Source organism: Empidonax traillii, unplaced genomic scaffold (assembly GCF_003031625.1).
Source record: "Empidonax traillii isolate 1590-97213 ecotype Southwest subspecies unplaced genomic scaffold, ASM303162v1 scaffold303:size634589, whole genome shotgun sequence".
NCBI lineage: Eukaryota > Metazoa > Chordata > Aves > Passeriformes > Tyrannidae > Empidonax > Empidonax traillii.
The window spans coordinates 357421-376091 of NW_020955496.1; the positions used below are offsets into that span (position 1 = coordinate 357421).

The 18671-nt window shown below is 38.4% G+C and overlaps 1 protein-coding gene across 16 annotated transcripts in view; it reads right to left on the minus strand.

The window, feature by feature from the left end:
• The window catches only part of LOC114060994 (poly(rC)-binding protein 3-like), a 401074-nt gene that overhangs the window by 170461 nt on the left and 211942 nt on the right, over nt 1–18671 (minus strand). For all 16 annotated transcript variants that reach the window (XM_027890950.1, XM_027890949.1, XM_027890945.1 and 13 more), the window contains one exon: nt 16317–16413. The gene's annotated coding sequence lies outside the window, so the exon portion shown is untranslated. The remainder of the gene's footprint in view (nt 1–16316; nt 16414–18671) is intronic.

Here is an 18671-nt window from a genome sequence, read left to right on the forward strand (position 1 = left end):
TAATATGCACTGCTGCAGCTCCATGGTAAACAGTAGGTCTTGCTCTTCCCTGAAACTCTTCCAGATTGCTGGATGCATATGTTGGGTCAAACTTCACAAAAATGTTTTTCCCCTCCTCTCCCAGTGCTACATTTGCCTTTTAAATTATTGAAGCTACTCATCAGAGCTAGTTCTGCTGGGCAAGGCCTGGGGCTTCAGAATACAATTATATCACAGGCATAAAAACATCTCTTTTCTGCCACAATAGAACCATAAAACGGAACCTGAAATAAAAAGTAGAAAATCTAGAGACAGAACATTAGATTTTTCCCTTTGATTTTTCTTCCTTAGATGTAAAACCCATCAAATAGGCCAGTATGTAGGCAACCTCTTATTTAACTAGAATTATGGCAATTGCACCTACTCCACGTGGAAACATATTAAGTAGTAACGGCTAGTTATTTCAGTGGACTCTTTTTTCAATCAATAGTTATAACTCCCAGATATCGATTATAACCCATATCTTTAAAAATATCAACAATTAATGCTAAAAGACTGAGTAGTTACTTAAATTACTTACAGTGGAAAACGTACACATTACAATAGCAGAATTATTCAAAGTTATATATATTCTACAACATAGAAAATCTATTAACACACAAATTACAAACTGCTTTGTGTTTCCAGTCAGGGGACCATGATAATCTGTGACTGGTAATCTGGAGCACAAATAAAGCTGTGAATTTGCTGTGCTAACGTGCCACCATCAATGTTCCTACATTTAGCATGTTTTCTGTAAATGAACTAGTCCAAGAGGAAAGTGGCTGGGTGATTCTTACTTTATGTACCAACTATAAGCCATTTTCAGAGGGGCTATATAAGGGTACTAATTTCTGTTCCTAATTCTCTCCGCTTAATTGACTTTAAAACTTTAGGTAATATCTGAACCAGGAATTTACAGGGAAATTAGGCCATCTGAATATGACCTTCTTCCCTCAACCCATTCTCTCAGCCTCTCCTCAAGGCCAAGGAATGGGTTGGGTTTTAAGGATAATCCAGCTACCAGGCATGTCCAAAAGTATGTCTAATGCATAAAGAGTGGTGAGAAGGACTTCCCCCAGATTCTGTCTCCAGTTCTGTCTGCAGGGAAACATACTGGCTACAGGGACATAACTTGCTGAAATTACCTTCATTATGCTTTCTCTTACCTTTCTTTGTGGATGATGCTGATAGCAGTCATGGATGACTCTGAAATCCCATCCTTGGAAAAGGCACAGAGAAGGACTTCCACACTACACTTTTGGAACGAATCTGTCTTGCTAGACTCTGGGTTATAATAAGTCTGAAAAAATTTCTGTTCACTATGTAAAACTAGAGCAACAGACACATGATTGTCAGCAGTGTGACAAAATACTCTTAAACCTCTGGCAATTCATGAAAGCCCCTAGCTTCTTAGTGCAATTAATGCTGCCTTCAATAAGGTCACAAGTATCACGGTCACAATTTCCATTAGCTTCAGTGAGAACTGCTCATGTAAACAAAATGTGGTCTTGGTACTCCTGAATGTAATTCTGCACTTACTGCTTCCTTGCTGGCAGACATCTCAGCACCTGAAGTCATCTAAGCAACATGGAGGCTTTGTTAACTCCAGGAAAACCTTGGAGTAACTTGAGGATTAGTTTGGTGGTTTGTTTATTTTTTTTCACTTTTTTTTTTCTTTCTTTCCCTTTTCCTTCCAGAAATCAGCGAAATTTCCAGGAATGGGCTAGAAGAACACTGATATGCTTTCCCATAAATCTTACAATAATCAGGGTAGGAATGCCACGGAGTTGTGGTCTCCTCTTTCACAGCAGGAATGTGAGGAAACTACAAAATATTGTAATATACACCAGTGTCGCTGTGAGTAGAATTTGACCCAAGGGACCTTTTTCTTAACTGAAAAATCAATAAATGTCAAACAATTATACTACAAGTAATTTTTTCCAGCACAACCTGTAATGAAATTATGCTTTAGATGTAAGGCTAATGCAAGCCATATTTTAGCCATGTTTTGGAATTAGCAAAAGAATTAGCAAAAGAATTATCCACTATCACCATGGCATAGCCTGAAATTTCCACATCCATGCTAAGGGTTTTGTTCTGCTAACAGGAGTCCTTACCTCCTAGAAATGGTTTGGGATAGAAGGGGAACAGGAGAAGGCTTTTGAAAGTTTAGTAAGAGTTCTGGTGGACACACTGAGCGCTAACAGCATGTGAGGCTTTGCAGTGGGCCCCTGAGAAGACCAACACGTCTCATTTGGTGTCTCATTTTTGGTATTTAAGTAATTCACCAGACTCTCTGAACAACTCAGAAGGAACTTTCTTACCTAATGCCCATGCGTATTTTGTGATCACACGTGGAGAAGGAGAGATGATCTATTTCTCTGTGTTCATAGTTTCACAGCACAAGATGTTTGGGCCAGACATCCTTCTTATTGTACAATGCCACATGAAACACTTCGTAGGGTTGCATGGGTTACTGTAGAATTAGGAGTTGTAATTTATGGCATCCAGCCCTGAGCACTGTGAGTCCTGAACTGGGTTACTGTGGCTTGAGCACTCACACACAAGCAGGGGTGAACGGTATGGACACTCATCCTCTGGCTTAGTTAATTGGGTTCCTCCAAGAAGAACATGAGTCCATAAATCTCTACAGCGAAGACATGCTCAGTGAGGAATTCAGGAGCTGACAAACAGCTGATTAGAAACATCCCATGGAGTGGCTAGTACATCCATGTGGAACCATATGTGGGCACAGCAGGGTAAAGCCAGTGTCATCCTCTGCCACGGGTTATATTAGCATCTATGTTGGAATGCTTTGCTCCAGAAAACCTATTAAATATCCCCATTCAAAATACATATGAGCAAACATTACATAGAGGCGTATTTTTATGACCTTAATGCAGGGTGGTTTTTCAGTGTGCCTTGGCATTTCATAATGCTATCTGACTACTTTCCCAAAAGAATAAGAACAATACAGAAATAAGTCGTCTTGCTAAAGGTACAGTGATCACGAAGGAAAGAAAACATAAAATCCAGACACATAATGCTTGGGGTGTTTCCTGGCCTAAACTGTGGTTCACCTCATGTGCAATTAACCTTCATTCACAGAAAGGGTGATTAAACATTGGAATGGGCTGCCCAGGGAGATGGCGGAGTCACCATGGCACTGGACATGGCACTTTGTGCCATGGTCTGGTTGACATGGTGGCGTTCAGACATAGGATGGATTCGATGATCTCAGAAGTCTTTCCTAACATACTTTGTTCTGTGATTCTGTGATTCTGTGGATATAGAAGACAGCTAAGGAATATCTAATAACTTGGAAGACAGTTAATGATAATCATAAAATAAAATACTGAAATTACTATTTAATTCCTATTCTCTGGCAGAAATTATGATGCTGGTTATTGCTGGCCTTTTGTGCTTCAATGAAAGTCTTTAAAATATCACCTCTGACTTGACTGATGTGCTTTTGAAGTAGTTTCTTGAATCAGAGTATCGCTACTACCAGTTAACTAGAGTTCCTTTCAGATTTCCTGGATTTTGTAATAACAAGGTTTCTTTCCTAATGTTTTCTTCTTTCCTGTGGCCAGGATTTTGAAATGCTACACTGCATTTTTTCAAGGGCACAGGGTTCCTCTCAGTGTTTTTACTTAAACTCCCTTATTTAAGAAAAAAAAAACCACTGGGATTAATTAATTCTCATATGTAACTTCCAAGTTGAGAAACCGCATTTCTTCTCCTGCTTCTTCTGTTAATTCTACTAATAAAGGTTATTGTAATCTACTGATAGAGAATTTAAACAGCAATTTTGTTGGTGATACACATCACAGCAGAGAATAGATCTTCCTATTGTGGCACTGGTGCTGCCATCCTTCCACAATAAGTACACAACAAGGCAGACTGTACACTAGGTGTTGCAGCAACAGGCTTTTGACTGAGGACAGAGACAAATGAATCCTGTTCAGCATCCTCAGGTGTCCAGGCCATGTTATCTTCTCCATATACCTAATTTTTTCTTCTTAAGGAATGATCAAGGATTTCCTAGTAAATTAGCAAGCTGAACTCTTCAAACTCCTTAGGCCTTTCCTTAGCTGGGATTATGGAGCATTAGCTGTCTGCTGCCAGGTTAAACTCTGTGAGCTGCTGAGAGCACCTCCTAATCAACTGCTGTGTTTCTAACTAGCTGACTTAGAAACAGCCTTGTAGTCTAAATCAAAGGTTTGTCTCCTGTGTAGCAAAGGTTTGACACATCCTCATTGCCCTCTATTTACTTAAATAAATGAACAGTCAATTAATGTGAAGTAGAGCAAAACCAACCTCAAAAGGCAGGTGTAAGCCAGCTTCAGACTTTGGCGGGGGGGGGAACCATGAATGAATACCTAAATATCAGTGTGAACAAAAATATTTGCATATTGGTTTACTTATCAGTGTATGCTTAGCATCACACCTGAATGCAAGTGTGTTGGACCCAACCATGCTACAGCCACTTCTGCTGCCTTCTTTGGTGTTTAAAGTGGTTCTGACTTTGGGAATAGCAAACACTCACTTTGCACACATCATTACTCTGGTTTCACAACATTACTCCTCCCTTTTTTTCACACTCTGCCCCACAGCTGTGCTAGTGGAGGGGTTTGTATGACCACTCTCTAAAATGTACGAGGTAAAACGAGCTGGTTTAAGTGGTGTGAACTGTGTATCTGAACTGGCTTGGCTGAGTTTGCAAGTTTCAGGCTGAGGAGCAATCATGCAAGCCACTCCACTGCCAGCTGCTGGGTGCCAATAACAGTGGAAAGCAGGAATGTCTTTAAGCAGAACTGCTGGAGCCTAGAGGATGCCATCCCTCTGCAGCTGTAATACTTCTGCCTCAGTGTCCCTTAGGTATGGGAAAGACTAACCCCAGGAAAAGCTTCTATTAGTATCTGGGAAAAAAAAATTACAGTATGTTACTTCTATCAGCTTAATATAGGCTAAACTTGAAAAAAAACCCCAACAAAACAACAATAACAACGAAAACAAACAAACAAAAAACAGCTAGTAAATCAGAAAACTCTTTTAAGTATAGAAAGCAAAAATTTCTTGTACCCAAAACCAACACTTATCTGTGGTATAAGTGCACTGACTTAGGCTTTTTCCTAGCTTTTGTCATTGAAGATCTCCAAACTCATAAAACCTTCAAATTTCAAGAGCTAAATCTAACCCCAGATGTTGTTTCTGTGCTGGCAAAAGTTTTCAGCAAAGATTTACTTCAGAGAAAACACCATTACTAGTACTTAATCTGTGTGTCTATGTAGAATTTACAGGCTAAAGCATCAAGCAAATGGCATGTCTTAAAATCCAGTTGTGGTTTGATGGGCACTTTTCTCTGGCCTAACTGAACTGAGTCTCCCTTCCCCATGATGCGCATTTAGTTACACTGGAGCAATGATTTGGAGGCTACACTGCAAACCAGATGAGTACATTGCTCTGCTTTATAAGGGACCTTGAGAAAAAGAGAAAGGAGATGGGTAATATTCCAAGGTTGCTAGCACAGTTCAGTGTTCAGTCCTACAAAAAAGTATGCCAGCACAAAGGGAAGGAAAGGGGCAGAAATAGGTGGGAGGTTGTGGACAGGGGTGGGAGATACTTCAATTTTTCCACCAAAAATTAGGCACATAGAAGTCTAAAATGGTGTCAAGCATGAGTTATGCGCCCCACTCAGAATCGCCAATTAGCATATATTAATTAATACTAAGATACACATAAATTAAATAATGTTCAGGTAAGTATTAAACATGCTAAAGAAATAATATTAGAAACCTTGGTTTAATAGTCCTTTAAAACTTTAATCAAGTGAAACTAAAATGCAGGTATTTATAATGTATTTGTATTTTAACACTTTTAAAGAACTTCACTTAAAAATACAGTATGCATTCTTATGCAGGAAAACAGTCACTTGCCATTCGGTGTGATTCCTCTGTTGCATTTGGAAGGAACTGTGGCATGGTATCATGGATACATGTTTTCATTCTAATAGACACACAGTAAAGCTTCCAGAATAAATAAAAAAAAAAACCCAACAACTCCATTGGAAATCAAAGAAAATCACCTACTTGCTACGGCCTGCCTCTGACCCCAGACACAATGATTAGCACAGTAACTGCACTTATCTTACAGATATGGGGTATGGACTTAAAGCAGTGGCCACCAAAGCACACATATTAAATGTAGATAGAGTATTCAAGCACCGGAGACTCTCAGCTACTAAACTGCTCAGGGTTACTTATGCAAGACCTCATCATTTTTTGCAAACACACAACATGCACTGACAGTCAAAAGCTGTGTTAATCTAACACTGAATTACAGGCAGTTTTACCTTCTGGACTTTACATCAAGGGGTGAGGGTGACCCCTCCCCTCCACCCCCCCAGGATGACTCATTGTCGTGAGAAGCTGCATTCTAAAGGTCTCATCATCAGTGTAAAGCTGCCATAAGAGCCGCAATCATGACTGCAACTTTTTATATGTGATGGTTTAAAAACAATAAGTCTGACCTAAAGGAATTACACACTTGAAACTTGCCTGCTTCTCCCAAGTATTCTGGTCTACACCAGAAAAAAAACAATGCCCCTACCCTACAAACCCACCTCTCTCATCCAATGGGTGTTTAAAATTAGAAAAAGCAGTTTGAAATCAGGAAAAATCTATTTATAGAGAAAAGAAGAAAATCACACATAAACTTTTTTTAAACATTGAATTGTGAATGAATACGAGAAAACTATGAATTGTAATTAAAGTTGCACCTCTTTTTATTTTCTAGAGCAAAACCAAAATTAGCTAAGTGCCTGTATTTAATTCTTTCGGCAAAGCTTTAGGACTGGATCTTTATGTCTCAGCCTTACTCAAAGAAAAGTTAAGTTCTTCCAGGGTTAAAGCTAAATGAAATTGATGTTTTATCAGAGAACCACATATATGGCTTACTTTTAAAAGGAGCGATTGGAACTACAAGTGCAACAGATTGACATACTGCCTTTTATCATTTGGTGGGCAGTGTTGCAGAACAGTGCAGAAAATTGTGTGTTCCAGTCAGCTGCAGAGGAGTGGTTGTACATATTTTATATACTAATAAGACATTTGGACAAATATCTTAATGAGAGAAGCAGTAACTGAAATAGTACCAGGCACTAATATATATGTGAATATACACTGTAGCTTTTGTTTTATCAAATAACAGTTAAACAAGTAAATTTTTAATTTTTCTTTTTGTTCCCAAGTATTTAATGACAAGCACAGCTTTAGAAAATCTCCCTTGTCCTTGTGGACTCTAATTTCTCATGCAGAATGCGTGTATCGAGATTTTAATATTAAATAGTTTACTCACAGCACTTTCATTCAGACTCACACGCTAGTTTTCCTCCTTCATAAAAAGGTATTTTTGGATACATAACTGAAGAGCCAATCCACAAAGTTGACTTCCAAATGCAGCAGCTGAGCACAGCACACAGTACTGAGTTATCCCTCTTGATACACTCAGAGGAACGCATGGGTAACACTCGGCACCTCGTTCTGAGCATAACGGGAAATGCCATCCACACCAACAAGGCTGGAAAAACCTTTTTCCTGATTGGCTGCTCATCCCAAACTGCCTGGCAGAGGTTTGAAATATGCAATGCAGGGAAGTGATATTCTGTGGCATTCATTCAATTTACCTGCACTACACTCCAGGGAGCCATGCTATTAAACAACAGCTCCAGTGGGTCAATAAAGTTAACTTAATTAAATTGCTTTTCCTCCCACTCTTCCAACTAGCAAGATTTAGGGCACAGGGACACAGCACTGCTTGTAAATAAAAGGATGATTTAGCTAATCATTTGCTGAAGAAAGACATATTTTTGTCAATAATTCTATGCACAAAGCAGAGAGCTAGTTTAAATTAAAACAACCATGTAGGATAAGGGGAGAGACAATGCCTACTATTGAAGGGCTATGAATATTTTTCAAGGAGTGTCAATTAAATCCACTATTTAAAAGTTAAATCTCAGTGATTGTGCTCTTTACTCCATAAGACTGAAATTACAATTGCTGAAGTGTAATGTTATAAAACATACTATCATTATTGCAAGCATAATGAATACACATTCCTAATTTGCTGGAGACCAATCTAGTCCCTTTTTGGTCATTTTGATATGTACACTCTCACTGCCTTATGAGAGTCATGTTTTAGGAGTCTCTAGTCTGTTCTTTTCTACGGCAGTACCTGGAGAATATAATTAAGTATAAAAAACATTACAGTTAAGCCAAAGTTCAGAGATTGTTTGCACCTTTACCATACTTTCAAATCCTCAGTCTGAAACCTCTATGGCTCCTTGTCTATGTGAGGTTTGGTGTTTTGAAAGGCTACAATTAAACTGATGTAGCTGTTTTGCAAAACAGTATTTAGCTATTCGTATTCCTTATTCCTGAGAAACTCTGCTACTTGCTCACTCAGAACACAGACCTGCATTTTGGCTGAAGTGTCCCCTGTGTTACATGTGCACCCTCTGCTCTGTCTCTGGAGTGTTTCCAGCTTTGCCCCAAATCTCCCTTTGCAGGCACTGAGTAAAAGCATGCCGAGCACTGGAAGCTAGACTCTCTAAAGGTTTCTTCTGAGCTGTTTATATCCTATTCCCTCTGAGACTTTACCTGCAAGTAATGAGTAATTTTTGTTTCTTTTCTTAAAGTATCTTTTCTGTTTCCTATGAATAGCAAGATCTTGGAGCTGGTCTGAGCTCTTAAAAGCAAGTGAAGAGAGAGGGATGCTTGTAAAGGCACATAGACACAGTTTAATTTAGGAAGTATGAAAATATAAGCAGAAAAAGGTCCCCTTATGCCCTCGCAGCCATTTCTTCCAGTACAGGCCATCTCTTCATAAACCTTTCTGCCATGTGGTCTGAAGCTGTCCTTTTATTTCAAGCTCTAATCCTCCTCCAGTGTTAGGCTTGTTGCTCTTTGTTCTACTCTGACTCAAACCATCCAGTGCAGCTGAAGGTCCCTGATCACAAACCAGTGAAATCACCAAGTTGAGTAGCCTTATGACAGAATCCCGTCTGCATTTCAAGCTGGTTATTTAGTATCTTATTTCTTCACAGCACAAGCTGGAATGGCAGCAGCTTCCTGCTCATCCTTTCCCAGTATCACAGAAAGAAGCCCAGGCAGAGAATTATTCACATGGATTTGAATGTCACTCCATAAGAACTACTGCTGAATACCATAAGAAAAAACTAAAATGAAACATATTATTTACTGTGATTGGAAGTGTCAGAATTTAGTTGGAATGAACAGCCCTTCAACTGCTTCCCATTACTTACTTACTGCAGGATATGTTACTTCATCAATGCCTTGTCAAAGTCAGGAGTCTACAAAGAAAAGTGTGTATACAAATGTGAATGTTAAATGCCTAGACTGAGAAATTTTATATAAAACTAAAAATTTCCTATCTAGGGAACATTATCTCAAAGAGGCTGAATTAATTTAAATTAATGACACAATGCAGTAGAAAGGTGATGCTGGGTGCTGTAGGGTGAGATTCAGTATGGCTGGTGGGATTGCCCATCCCTCTCTTCCCACAATTTCTGCAGCACCCAGGGGTTACACACTTGACCTCCAGGAGGGGAGGGTGATACTCAGCTGCTCCCAGTGCACTTTGCCACTGATGAATCCCAGCCTCAGAGGAAGAAAGCTCTATTCACAGCGTCCAGAAGTGACAGGAAGGGGAGGCAGATCTCTCTTGTAGGACAACAGTGACCTTTTGGCTAGACTGAATACACTGAATAAGACTCTTCTGGAAGTAGAAGGATGAAGGAAAGGGAAGTTTCTATTATAAAACAAATAGAACTGAAATGGAAATATTTTTTTTAAACCACTTTTACTCCATATGGCAGCATAAAATAATAATTCAATGTTATTGTCATTATATTCACGTATTTTCTTTTCCTTTTTTTCCCCTCTATTCCCCAAGGTTTATGAAACTGATAGGCCAGAATGCAGACACTCTCCACTTCTATTGCAATATATGTATCTCAGTGAACACTGCAACCATTAGCAAGAAAAAAAACAAAAAAAAAAGGAAGGCAGTTTTCTTAGGATAATTAAATGGCTTAGTTCCTTCCTAATGACCTGTATTGACTGTATTTCTGGCTTTTTGCTCATTTCCACCCTGACAAGACAGGGAATGTGTGCTTAATAAGCGTTGTTATCTTTTAACTGGTTATTACTCTTACAATACAAAAATACTATTCATGTTGAGCTACATAATAATGTGTTTAAGCCAAACTGTTCTTAAGCTGGACTGAGTCTGCCCTGTCATATCAGAATGGGAGAATCATAGTTTGGAAGTGACACTCCTCCTTAAAAAGACACTAAACACTCACTCTCTGCCCCAAATTGTTTGGACTGTCAGGAATTTGCGGCCCTTTGCCAGAGCCCCAGGAGGAGCTGCTGTAGGCAGGGTGTCACAGACATACACCATAGCCCCAGGGATCCCAGCTGCAGCAACATCGATTTCTTCTATTTTTAATGTTGTAGGTGATGCAGCACTGTTCTTCAGCCAAAGGACTGAGACAGGCACACTGACCCTGCAGACCTCGTCATCGCAGACTCCCGTGCTCACTGGGAGGGCTGCCATGGGACATCCATGATTTGTGCCTACTGGAGGAGGCTTTAAGGCTCAGCTCCCTCTGCCTGCTGGGGAGCAGCAGCAGAGCAGCAGGGTCAGCAGCCTGCCTGTGTGTTGTAAAGAGCAGAGACCACTTTCTCCACTTACAGAAATGAGGACTGAAGTTCACGGTGATCCTGCCTACCTTTTGGTGCTTAACCAAAACTCATGATTCAGGAGAACAGTTGCCTTTGGCCAGCAACAGAGAGCAATAGACATGTTGCAAGGCTCACTCAGATCTTCTATGGACCACGATTGCTCAAGGTCTTGCCCTGCCATCACTCCTTCTCTAAGTTAACTAGAAGAGCCTGAGATGAAGGTACCCCTAAACTTAGGACACTAAGATGCCAGAAGTTAGACAGACAGGTGTTCATGGGATCTTTGAGGAATGAGAATCTGTGAGGATGAGAGAAGTGACTACAGCACCCAACACCCCAACAGGACCTGCCCACTTACCTCCTCCTGTTGCCCTGAGCATCCCTGCAGAGGGTCTCCTCAAATGGGACCCTTGTGTATTTAACTGCAGCTCAGGCTGCTTCACTTGCCCTGATTAGCTTGATCCCTTTCACCCAGATACTACTTGGCCACAGCAAAAATGCTCTCCTGGGTCAGGCCTGGGGCCACAGACACTGGGAATGAGGGGAGAGCTGTGAAGAGCTTCCCACTGCTGCAGGGGGTGAAGCTGTTGCCTGTGGGTTCAGCATCAGGGGGCAACGACAGACAATACCTGCTCTGGCACCAAGTCTTGAGTGGAAAGGTAGTCCTTGAATACAGTTTGAACACGTCAACTGCAGTGAATTTTTGTGTCCAGTGCCACTGATATTTCTTGCCTGATCAGAGGCTCCCTAAAATTGAGTTCTCCATTCAGATGTCCCCTCTGCTGCCCTCCAAAGCAGGCTACTGTGACCCTTCATATTCACTCTTGCATTCACCTGCAAATCTCTGAATTAGCAAAGACAAGTGTCACAGGTGCTCAACATCTCCTGTGACCAAGATTTTTATTTGTTATACCTGTCAGTCAGTGACTGCTCTATCTCACTGTGGACAGGCATATTCCATCCTGCTGATGTCAAAAGCATATCCATCCATTCAGCAATGCTCTATGCTGAGCAATTGCCATTGCACGGGGACAAAAGATTGTGATCAGCAGCATTTGTCTACATAATTGCACTTGTTTCTGGACAACTACTGGGTAAGAGGCTAACATTTTTTACTTACAGTCATTCCACATTCGTCTGAATTTTCCTGTGCCTTTTCCTACAACAAACATTTTGATGCTACTTGGCTTCATACTACAGAAGGTATACCAGAAACCTGAGAAAAAATGTCTGAAAGGAAATCCATTACACTCAATTGAACAAAATTTTACATTAAGGAGCTGGAGTAGTGCCTCAGATTCAAGGTGTATTTCTAGGAAAAAAGAAAGACCCTTTTTTCCTCATATTGTGTAGCTATCAACCAGAATTCAAATATACTTGCCTGGATGTTATCTTGTCTTTAAAAACTGAAAACAAAATATATGTTCTCTTTATATCCTATGTCCATGTAGTCTGGTTCTGAAATTCCCTAAATGAGAAATAATGTTTGTTTTCTTTATGATAAGAATTCTTTTTATTTACATAAGATAATGCATTTAGTATTTTGCTTTTTTGTTATGCTTATTAAATAAACAAATCAACATCTAAGTTTAATAGAGTTGTTGCCTTAGGCAAGCCACTGTTTTACTTCCTTAACACCTGAAGGCTTTCCAAATAGCCATGTGAAGTAGAGCTGCTTGCTTCATTTCTCATTGTTTTGCAGGCAGCCTGCATAGAAAGTCATGCATTATTTTTTGATACAAGAATGGATTTTGCTCAAATTATTTTTCTTTTTTTTTAACCACATGCATTTTTTTCAAATTAAATATGTATTTTTATTTTAAATTATCTGTTTATTTAAAATACGATCATTTAAAAATAAACATGAAATTTTAACAATGTGCTGTCAAACTTCTTAAATTCAATAACTTGATTTGCATTAAATATTATGCAGTATTCATGTATTATGTATCTGATGATAAAAATTAGCTGACCATCAAACCACTGATCTGGGAGAGTTTAAGTAACTGGAGAAAACAGCCTCTGACAGAAGTGCTTAGTCCAGTTGTGATATCTGTAGCTTCCTCTTCAGGTTCAGAGAAGGAATTTTCTTCACTTTATTCAGGTTAGCTTTATGCAATATCTAGTTCATGCAAAGCTATCTCTTGAGAGCTGATAAAGGCAGAAAATCTTACTTTCTACTGTAGGTAAAAGCTCCATGGCATAGATTGAAATCTGCTAATTCAAAAATCTTGCAGGGCACAGTAAAGAAAGAAGCACATTGTTCTGTTTACTCAGTAGAAAGAATAGCTAATTTGACTAATAAATCACTTTAATATAAGTAAAAAATAAATAAATATGAAGTAAATGTGAAATGTCATTCATTGGTTTATAAGATAAAAAGTAAATATCAATAATCTGAATAAGTATATCAGGAACTTTTATGTAATGCTCTAAATGTGACTCGATATAGCTCCACCTTTACCAACAGATGGACCTAATATAAACAAAGTAGCAGCCAAAATAATCTGTTGTATGACTTTCTCATGACAGTGGAACAGGATTGATTATAGTGATCAAAGACTTTTCACCCATCACCATTTAGACCATGGGAATTATGCTGCCAGTCAACGATACAGTAAGCAGGAAGAGCATGATGTAAAGAAGTATATGATACTCTTTTTGGATAATTATGTACTTCCCAGTCTAGATTATCAAACAAGTGAGGTCAGCCACCATATTATTTACTGCTACACTGTAAAATCAAAATACTTGAATGATACCAACTGAGAGGAACAAATCCTGTTCCAAAAAACTAATTAAAAAGTAAATGCACAAAAGAAATACAGAGTGATTGATGATTTCTTCTGACCCTTTCTGTTTATTTTCAACATTCTTTCCTGCAACAGGGGCACCAAAACACAGCCTACTAGCATCAGTTTCACCAACGTCAGACTCACAACCAAAGCAGCAACCCCTGTTCTATGTTACCAATTTTCTTGCTCAAGTTGCTTATCTGCTGTGATTCCTGAAACGTTTCCCTCAAAGATTAGGACCCCCTAGAATACAATTCCTCTTGCTCTCAATGAAGCAAGTATTCTTCAGCTTTAACTCAGTATGTTGCTACACATATATGGACTGAGGTTACCAAGCAACCCAGATTGCTTGATAGAGCAAGCTGTCCGGACTCTTAGTATCCTTTGCAAATTTCATTGACAATGATATTCTGTCAGCTTCCAGGTTGTCTGAAAAATACTGAAAATGCCTAATTGTGAATGTCATTAAAACCTTCTGCAAAAACTCTCCCTCAATTACGGCTTCTCTTGTCCAGTATTTTCTGTGATGTGCTCATTTAACATGTGCTCCACTGATATTGTGTAGAGTTCATGTTTTAACATTGAATAGATGGAAGCAAACTCTAATAAATACTTTGCTGAGAATACTGTAGAGCTAATGTAGCTGTGGCTGGGGGTGAGGAATTTATGTTCCAGTATTACTTAGTAGAAGAGGGGATTGACCCTGTGACTATTACAATGCTGTACTACAAAATAAAAGGAGATTTGACCACCATTACTTCTACCTATGCTGTGAATCTGCTTATCTTTCTCTTTTGTGTTTGTGGCATCTTCCTCAAAACACAGTGCTGCTAATGAAAATCAGTCAGTCTGTCTAAATAGAAAGGGAGCCTCTTCCTTGAAATCTGCCCCCCCTCCTACTCCATCCATCTCAAAATGAAACCCTCCCTTTTCTCCACTCAGATTGACTCATTATTTATTATTTATTTCCTGGGTTGATGAACTGATAAATCAGTTTCATGCAGAGTCTTGACAAGCTTAATGCCACAGAGATTCAGTAATTCAATTATTAGGCTTGAATTCATCGTGTCAAACAGCCTGAACTTCCTTACGGTCTGCTTTTCATGGCAAACACAACACAGCTTCAAAACTGCATCTTAGAGACAAATCCAAGAAGAATTGAAGCTGTTGGCTCTAGCGTGTCCATTCTCCTAGTAAAATCCAAGTGAATAGTCAATTAGGTATTTATAGAAGCTTGTGTTGTTATACATATCTCTGACATGTTATGGTCCAGATAGGAAAGTGAACCACACAGGAGGGCAGACAGGTAGATCACTTAGTAGCAAGTGATATATTCAGTACATCTGCTTTCTGAGGAGAAAGAAATCAAAGTCATGACCCTGTGATCCTGTCAGAACCCAAATAAGACTCAAAACTTTGACTATGTGCTTATAGCAAAAACACCTGAAAAGCAACCAAGCAAGCAGTAGGAAAGAAGAAAGCTGGTTTTGCACTTGTAAAAATAACAGAAACAGAGAAAAATTTTACAATTCCTTCCACAGAATGTGAAATTTCAGATGTTCAATATTTTTATTCCTGTGAGCAGTTATTAAATCGTTCATATTTTTTACATCACTTTTTCTTCTTTTATAACAAATAATACATCAGAAGAATTTTGTTTCGGAGACTACTGGAAGCTAGACATGCTTAAGTACGATACACAGGATTATTAAATATTAGATACTGTATAAATTAAATTCAATGTATTATCTTCTTCTTTATCTCAGAAATATGCAGTGGCAAAAAAAGACTATGTCCTAGAATTTCCATACCTATCATCCAGAGGGTAATCAAATATGATTGTCAAAGCTGAATCAACCTGTAACCAGGCAGTGCATTTCATAAAATCTGTTAGCTTTGCGGAAGTGGAATATATTCCAACAAGAAGCAAATAACATAATATTTACAGTAGCTGTATGAAACTACAAAAAAAGATGCAGTTTAGTGGTTGTATGAGAATCTTCATTGCTAGTTTGGAGGAGCAGTCTCTGGATATACAAGACCCCTCGTTTAAGGAGTTAGGATGAGTGGACTCCATTGTTTAGAAATAGTTTTAAAATGTGTTTTAAAATATGGTTTCTTATAGAAGTTAAACTTTATGAACAGGAAAACTTAAATTTTAGTAAGTTCTGAAGCTCTCCTTCAACAGGTCCTGAACAGAAAGGAGCTTTCCTTTCTGTTCCTCTTAGCGAGGATCCACTTCCCCCTGCTTCCAATGCAAGGTTTTTTTCCTCTCCACTTTTCCCTATCCTACCAGTCCTTCTAATACTCTTTCCTCTAACTGTAGAGGCTATCCCCAGACACTGTTCTTTGCAGTAGCTTCCAAATTCTTCCAGCTTCCTTTCCGTGAGTCCAGTAAGGACTTCCAAATTGTTAAATAATTTTATTTTTTCCCTCGGAAAAGAGGTTTTTACCCGACAAATCCCCAAAACATCCAGAAATATGACTACAGTCCCACTGACATTACAAGTAGGAATAATTAGATGAGTCAGGTGCTTTATCTCAGTTATATCTTTAATATTGATAGGTGTCATTCTAGCTGGGAAAGTTTAAGAGCGGTTCCAAACTGTACAATTTGCAGTCATAGTTACTTGACTCAGAAAATGAATATAGTAGTCTGTATAATAAATACAAGGTAAAATACAAGTCAGGAATACCAGGGAGAAAACAAAACTGACAATGAAGAACTTACTTGTCAGAAGACCAGTGATATTTTAAAAAATGCCGTCGTTGGTCAGTTTTTGTAGCCACTCTGTGGTCTCAAGATATCTAGGAGTGTTGAGTAAGTTCTGAAAAGAAAAATAATCAAGGGTTTAGTAATTTTATCATGTATCAAATGTTAAAATAAAACCTGTCAAAAATAGATTGTTTTTCCATAATAAGAGGTTATTAATTCATAAAATATGTTTTGATTTCACTGCTGAATCTGTTTTGAGTTTATGAGCTTCCAGAAGTTGAACTGCTTCCTGGAGAGCATAGGGAATCAGAACAATGAGAAGAGAAATTATTTAATTTATCCTCTTGCATACCTACATTTGCAAGCTCTTTCAGCTGAGAGAGAACACTGAAAATGAAAGAGGTCTTGCCCCCTTCTGGTTTAATAAACCAATATATCGGAGTGAATGACTTTCAAAAACAAGCAGATAAAAGCATGCCCCTAAATGTCTTTCAAATAATTGACTAGTGTTCATTGTCTATCTTTTGGACTAGTTCATCTATATGGCCTCGTAATTCGTGACCTAGTAGATGCAGATATCCCTTTGTATTCACAATGCTATTCTGCATTAAAGTCTAGTTTTGTAATTTCCAATTGTCCTTAAAAGACAGGGCAGTTTGAGTCAAGAAATCATCTGAGCTCTCCAAATCAAAATGAAACCAAAAGACTGGGAGATAACCAGTGCTTCCATCTATGCAGACTGTGGAGGGAGGAGGTAGAGGAGTTGGAAATTAAGGAGTGGAGCCTGGGAAAAAGAAGGGTTACAGGAAAAGTGGTTATAGTGCTGTCTTTGTTTCTCACTTTCCTACTCAATTTTTAATTGATAGAAATTAAATTAATTTTCCCCAAGTTGAGTCTGGATTTTTTTCACTCATTATGGTAATTGGTGAGTTATTTCCTTGTCTTGATTTCAACCCATAAGATTTTCTATCATATTTCTCCCCATGTTCTGCTGAGAAGAGGAAGTGAGAGACTAGAGGGTGGGTGCCTGGCTGCTGGCCAAGGTCAGCCCACCACAGCTATAAAATAATGTTTCCATCGCTGATCTTTCTAAAACATCTAGGACTGAGACTGGAATGGAAACCAAATCCATACAAACAAAACTCTGTCTATAACTCATAGGAATAAACAGAATTAGTAAGGAACAGAACTGGTTCTCAGAGAAAACTGCATTAACAGGAAAACTTCATAGACCTCTAGCTTCTGTAGTGCAGTCACAAATTGGAAAACAAGATCTTACATTAACAAAGATCAGGTCAAATGGCTCATGCTCAATGAAAGAAGAGTGCTAAAAACCTAATTTGAGAAAGATCTCTGATTAGGATATGGTACTGAGGTCTCTTTGGCCTATTAAGGAATTTTTGACAGTGATCATTGAAATATAACATAGCAAGTGTTTAAATATGAGAATGATCAACTTGCAGTAATATATTTATTCTGCCAACAATTATTTTAGAAACAATTACTAAAGTTCTTTCACAGTTAACTTTAACAAGTCTTGAAGTGATTTATTTAATTCCAGATTTCATTAAGCTCCAGAACTCCATTTTAGCAATCATGATACTAAGCTTACATTTCAGCTGTGAAAAAGATTGAAGTGCTATTCATCTCTACCTGATATCAAAAGCTATGAGATGAAATCTCCATCAAATTAGTACTGCAAAAGATTATGCATTTGTTTGGATTCCATTGGCTTTGATCAAGATATGTTTTACAGTGGCAAAATTAGCAACATCCCCTCTAAATCTCATGGAATGAACTCTTTCCTGAACCAGTTTCTTGTTAGAATTCATATCCTGTTAAAATAATCAACAATCCACTAAAAAGATGAGATCCATGGCAAACATTCACACTACCTCACATACCTGTGAGAAACCTCTGGTATAACAAAACCTATAAAAATAAAAATTGCCAGTAGAACTGAGTAACTATTAAATTCTCTCAACAATCTCCTGTTTACAGCCTTACAACTCTCGTAATTTAGCTGCACTTTCAAGGCCAAATAACTAAGGTCCCGTGCTTGTACCCTGGGAAATTTATAAACACACAGTGAAATTAACTTTTAGTTGGGAAGAAGAGCTTGGAAATAGCCTTATGAAAATGTCACCTAAATCCTCATCAGATGTCAAAAAATAAAATGGTATATTAGGAAATATTAGGAATGGAATAGAAAACAGCAGAAGGAACATGATAATGCTGCCATAAAAATCCATTGCCCACCTAACATTTTAAATATTGAGTATGCTTCCAGTCATCTCATCTCAAAAATGACAGGATAGCAATAGAAGGATAAAGAAAAGGGTGACAGGATGATCAAAGGTATGTAATGGC